Source organism: Cibotium barometz, chromosome 11 (genome assembly GCF_041138505.1).
Source record: "Cibotium barometz isolate CiBa-2024 chromosome 11, ASM4113850v1, whole genome shotgun sequence".
Lineage (NCBI taxonomy): Eukaryota > Viridiplantae > Streptophyta > Polypodiopsida > Cyatheales > Cibotiaceae > Cibotium > Cibotium barometz.
In genome coordinates, this window is record NC_141056.1 from 23,715,349 (window position 1) to 23,721,866 (window position 6,518).

At 36.5% G+C, this 6,518-nt stretch overlaps 1 pseudogene across 1 annotated transcript; it reads left to right on the forward strand.

Moving 5' to 3' along the window:
• The first annotated feature begins 4,485 nt into the window (after positions 1-4,485).
• On the forward strand, positions 4,486-6,275 carry LOC147633928 (uncharacterized; annotated as a pseudogene). Its single transcript, XR_015266868.1, has 5 exons — positions 4,486-4,815; positions 4,925-5,192; positions 5,290-5,411; positions 5,543-5,625; positions 5,759-6,275. The product of XR_015266868.1 is annotated as an uncharacterized LOC147633928 (transcript).
• Positions 6,276-6,518: the final 243 nt, after the last annotated feature.

Consider the following 6,518-nt stretch of genomic DNA (forward strand, 5'->3'; position numbering starts at 1 on the left):
ATCACTTATAAAAATCAAGATGGACTCTCGTTGAAGATCAGCAAGATCAACCAACAGATCCATATAAAGAGCCATGAACTCATCCATTGAAGACCAGCAAGGTCAATCAACCAGATCCATGCCCGGTTTCACAAAACAACTCTTACTCCTTGTTCCAATATCTTCCTCAACGCACGCGTGGGTATCCTAGGCAACCCAGAGCCCGAGCACCGTATGGTCAGCACCCTCTAGGATCCTTCGCAGGTGACCTAGCGCTTCACTCATAGGCCGCTTCCTTGGTCCCTCATCCACCGTACCGGAAGCTCACCATTTTAATCGAACAGAGGTTGGTCAAGACCTCGGCCGACTTTGCTACGCGAGACGTCCTCCATTGACTCTCCGTCAGCAGTTGCAACTTTATCAGTTAGGTCTCCACGACCTTAATCACAAGACGGTCAAAATGCTTCCCCAGCATTCTTGACATAAAACAGCCATTTACAAACAGCATTTACAAACAGTTTACAAATATAGTTTCTAAATCAAACTCTCGTCTTTCCACATTATCCCTCCTTAGTCCACATTACTTATTCCACATTCCATTCAATGTGTACTCATTCTCATCCATTTCCTCATATCGACGACACATTAATTCACATACACATTCACATTCACATCCATACATCCACATTTACATGCATACATCCATTTTCACATCCTCATCTATACATCCACATCTACATCCACATACATACATACATCCACATCCACATTCCCATTCACATCTATACATCCACATCTACATCCACATTCACATACATCCACATCCACATTCCCATTCACATCTATACATCCACATACATACATACATCCACATCCACATTCCCATTCACATCTATACATCCACATCTACATCCACATTCACATACATCCACATCCACATTCCCATTCACATCTATACATCCACATACATACATACATCCACATCCACATTCCCATTCACATCTATACATCCACATTCACATCCACATTTCCATTCACATCTATACATCCACATCTACATCCACATTCACATCTATGCATATACATCTTCATGCATACATCCATTTTCACATTCATACATCCATATTCCCATCTCCACATCCACACATCCACATACATACATCCATTTCCACATTCCCATTCATATAACCCCAGATGCCTTCACATCTAATCTTTTACATCACTTCCATTCTCGCCCTATCACAACCCATATACATCTTATCCTGTCACATACACTTCTTACCTCATCTCATACACATCTTATCACATCTTATCACATCTTAATTCATCTTATCATCTCTTATCACCTCTTATACACCTCTTATCACATCCTATCACATCTCATATCTATTTATAGAATACAAGAGAATTCTTATATTTGATATAAGATTTCTTTACACATTTACTTATGCATAAATTCCATTTAAGGAGATTAATACTTCCGAAGTAAAATCAATCTTTTATGCATCTTCCTATGCATAAATTCATTTTAAATAAAAATGACACTTTTGAATTAAAATTCAATCTTTTATGCATCTTCCTATGCATAAATTCAGTTTAGATGAAAATGACACTTTTGAATTAAAATTCAATCTTTTATGCATCTTCCTATGCATAAATTCAATTTAGTAGGAATTATACTTTTAGAATAAAAGAATTTCTCTTATGCATCTAAGTTATGCATAAAATCCATTTATGATGAAAATCACACTTTTAGTATAAAAAGAATATCTTTTATGCATACCTCTATGCATGAAATCCAAATATAATAAAAGTAACACTTTTATAATAAAATAATCAACTTTTATGCATACCTCTATGCATGAAATCCAATATGATAAAAGTAACACTTTTATAATAAAATAATCAACTTTTATGCATACCTCTATGCATGAAATTCAAATATGATAAAAGTAACACTTTTATAATAAAATAATCAACTTTTATGCATACCTCTATGCATGAAATCCAATATGATAAAAGTAACACTTTTGATATAAAAAAATTATCCTTTATGCATACTTCTATGCATGAAAATTAAAAATGATAAAAGTAACACTTTTGATATAAAAAATTTTCCTTTATGCATACTTCTATGCATGAAATAAAAATGGTAAAAATAACACTTTTGATATAAAAACTTATCCTTTATGCATGATATTAAAATTCAATTTCTCCATGATTATAATGAAATTCTTTCAATTAATCTAGGATGATAATTCCTAGAATATGGTAGGAAGTCCTCTTTTTATGCTTTGAATGAAATTATTTTATACATAATTTTTATAAAAATTTTGCCATAGCTCCGCTGCTATGACTGATAAATCTCAATTTTTTCTAAGGGATAAAGCTTATCATTAAGGAAATAATTAAAATGATCTCTAATTGGATCATTAATCCATAATGGATTGAATCATCAATATACATAAACTAAAAGCATAAAAAAAAGCCATTAATTTGGCCTCAAGCATAGCTTAATCTTGGGTTAAGGAAAGCTTTATGAAAAGCTTGATTTGGATTGAGAATGGGTCATGAGTATGACCATTTCTTGAGTGAGAGAGAGAAATTACATAAAAACCATTAGAATTTAAACATAAATGAAAATTAACTTCAATAGCATTTACTAAATTATGTAACTCTTCACTACTATTCACCAATTAACTTCAATAGCATTTAAAAACCATACCAATTAAGCTTCTCAAGCTTGAGAGGGGTTGAGAAGAGAGAAACATTGAGAAATTATAGAAAAGATCAATATGCACTAATTACCTTACAAATTGCTTGATTCTTTGTTCACGGTAGAGGCCCCCAACCAATCAATTGGTTAAGTATGTTGATGGAGCCACCAATGGGGATTGAAGAAAGAGGGAAGCTCCAAAAACTAGTGAATTATTAATGAATTCATAGTTCTTGGCTTAGGTAGAGTAGAGTAACGATGCATAAACACTATCTATTTTTCAACAAGGGGGAGGCTTCTATTTATAGGAAAAATTAAGCTCCTAACCAAACAAACTGATTCTAGAATTTTCTAAATCAGTTTGGCCCATATTTGACCATTTTTAGGTCAGTTAAGCTAACTTTTTAGAACTAGACTTGAATGAGGAGAGAGGAGAGATGAAATATCTCAATTTTTATGAGTTTAAAACTCATTCAAGCATGTGAAATATGCACCTCCTTTAAAGAACTCCCCTTCCTTACATATGTGTCATAATGGAATCATTATACCCAAAATATCTCATATTTTTAATATTGCTCATAGTTTTTTACTAATAAACCTTGTACATTTTCAACTCTTCATCTTATGTGAAATATGCACCTCCTTTAAAGAACTCCCCTTCCTTACATACGTGTCATAATGGAATCATTTTAATATTGCTCATAGTTAAACCTTGTACATTTTCAACTCTTCATCTTATGTGAAATATGCACCTCCTTTAAAGAACTCCCCTTCCTTACATATGTGTCATAATGGAATCATTTTAATATTGCTCATAGTTTTTTTTTACTAATAAACATTGTACATTTTCAACTCTTCATCTTATGTGAGCATTTACTCATTTTTGGATACCCAAAATATCTCATATTTTTAATATTGCTCATAGTTTTTTACTAATAAACCTTGTACATTTTCAACTCTTCATCTTATGTGAGCATTTACTCATTTTTGGGTATCTTCTTTTATAAATTGGATTTATCTCCTCCCTACACATGGATTGATGCTATTGGCCCATAGGAACCTTAATTGGACTATAATCTAAAAATTTCTGAAAATCTAGACCCTTAGGCTAAGGTCCTTTATATCCATTTTCAATTAATGAATTCCAATTGCACATTAGAAAGTTCTTTTTGAATTTCTGTTTCAGGGGAACTTATTTTAATAAGATGAGATAATTTTCTATCCAAAAATATTAAAAATTTGAATATTCTCTCTCTAGAATATTTTCTCTCTCCTAAAATGAAGAATTAGGAAGTGTTTTACTTTTCTTAGATCTCTATTACTACATAGTTTATTATATAGTGATTTATTGCTAGTTTATTTGCTATATAGCAAATGTTTTCCTAGAATAAAGAATTAGGAAGTGTTTCACTTTTCTTAAATCTCAATTTTTATTAGATTTATTCATTTTTTCTAGTGAACTATCTAGCAAAATGTTTTTTTTTTTTTGCTATATAGCAATGTGTTTAACGTGGCCAAAGCAGAGGGAGAAAAGCCACCAAGGCTTGAGTTTTTGAATGACTTAAAGGAGATCATCAAGGACTAGACAGCTAGCTGGAACTCAAGAGAAAGATGTCAAAGGTCGTGGGTGAAATCTTTTTTATTTAAATATAAAAGAAAACGTCATGCATGATGTTTGCATATGAATGATTTTGATTTAAATAAAAGAAATTGTCATGCATGATGTTTTTTATTGTGTTTGTGTTCGCTTGCAATCTCTTCGAAAAAAATATAACCACCGAACAAAGAAACTTAGTATCCTTGACGACAAAGTCAAACACACACACACCCCGACAAAAAATCAAAGAAACATTGCTGCACATTTTTTAGCATTCTTAAGCGATACTCTAATTATGGCAAGATCAATCGCATTGCTAAAGCATGGGGAGCCCGACGAAGCTCTTGAGCTCCTCCATCAGGCCATTAAGCCCACCGCCAGCCCCGGATGCGTGGTGGTGCGCATAACAGTCCGCCCCATCAACCCCACAGACGTCATTGCGATCAGATCCGGCCATTCCCAGCTTCTCGAACTGCCCCATCCGCCAGTTATCGGATGCGAGGGTTTTGGCATTGTCGAGGAGGTAGTGTTATATGCTCCGCCCATGTTCCAATTAAATGTCAATATTACAGAATTTTAATCAATACAAAAGCCTACAGCGTGTTCTTTATCTGATGGATGATGCGCTGCAGGTTGGAGAGGGTGTGGGTAAGTTCAGTCCTGGCCAGAGGGTTATACCGCTGGTATGGCTGGAGTATCGCCGACATGGGCAAGGTTCATGGCAAGACTATGTAGAGTTGGAGGAAGAGCACGTTGTAGCTGCAGTTCCCGACAATGTGAGCGACGAAGCGGCTGCCCAATTTTTCTAAACCCGTGGACTGCATATGGCATACTGGATGACCACGCCATTCCCAGAGGAGAGTATCTTGTACAGACAGCTGCAGCCTCCGTTCTTGGAAGGTCTCTCTCTCTCTCTCTCTCTCTCTCTCTCTCTCTCTAATTAATTAATTAGTACACCACCTAATTAATGCTTCTTGCTCCGTATTGACAAACGCAGACAGCTCATCCAGCTCGCCAAGCATTGGGGTATCAAGACCATCAACATCGTACGGCGGGACACGTGGAAAGACGAGCTCAAAGCTCTCGGCGCAGACGAAGTTATCAACTCGGAAGCCGAAGGTCTCCTCATTTAATTAGCTACATAAGCACGGAGCAATTCGCGCCTGAATTCGTATAATTGGTCTTAATTACCTTACAATATCCTTAATATTAAATATGCTGATTATGAGCGTTGCCACGTACTTGCACAGACATAGTTGAGAGGGTGAAAGAGATCACGGGCGGCGGATTGGCATATGCTGCCGTGGATGCGGTCGGGGGCGACCTGACGAAAGTAAGATCTGAGTTTTAACTTGCTGGAGAGGTTGGCATTTTGTTGCAGATATGTGTAACAAATCTTCCAAGAGCTACGTAATTAATTAATTATTACCGTGTGTGTGTGTGTGTGTGTGTGTCACATCATCTAGACTGTGGCCGCCACTGTGAGAGACGGTGGCAAGGTGTTCGTATACGGTGTGCTATCGGGCTGGGACATCACGGTGAGCGCGGCGGAGCTGATGAGGGGTGTGCAAGTGAGCTGGTGGTGGCTGCTTCCCAACTACATCCCCACTGCTGCCAAGCAAGCCCATGTTGCGGCGGAGGTGATGAAGCTCTTGGAGCAGAAGATCATCACACCCCTCTCCGGTCAAAAGTTCGCGCTGGAGGACTTCGTATAGCAGCCATCGCAGAATCCGAGAAACAGAGCCGAGGTGGAAAGTCCTCCTTGTCAGCTAGAAAGGATCGTCGTCTAAAACGAGAACGATGGGCGGCGGACATTTTTGGTCTCCCGTCTCCGCGGTCAACTTGCAATTTTTTGCCATAAAATCATAAACAATTTTTTTTAAAAAAAATGTATGGCAAACCTTACCTTTTGACTTACTTTAAACGTTTATTTGGTGATCATCATTTTAGACGCCACTCTTTTTTTTAAAGGTTGGCTATTTTTATCCATCTTTCCCTTTGATTTAATAGCTCTAATCCGTACTCCATTTCAAGGAACAATTCTATAGTTAATAATCGTTGGGTTTGTTGAGCTTAAGTGATTATTTAGGCTTAATTACATTGGTTGTTGCATCAAATCCCTTTGTACAAGGGTAGACATGGGCCTTGAGAATAAACAAATGCTAAGACCCTCTTTAATTACATTGTCATGGCTAATTTTTTGGAGAAGGTTTCCACACATGGCAT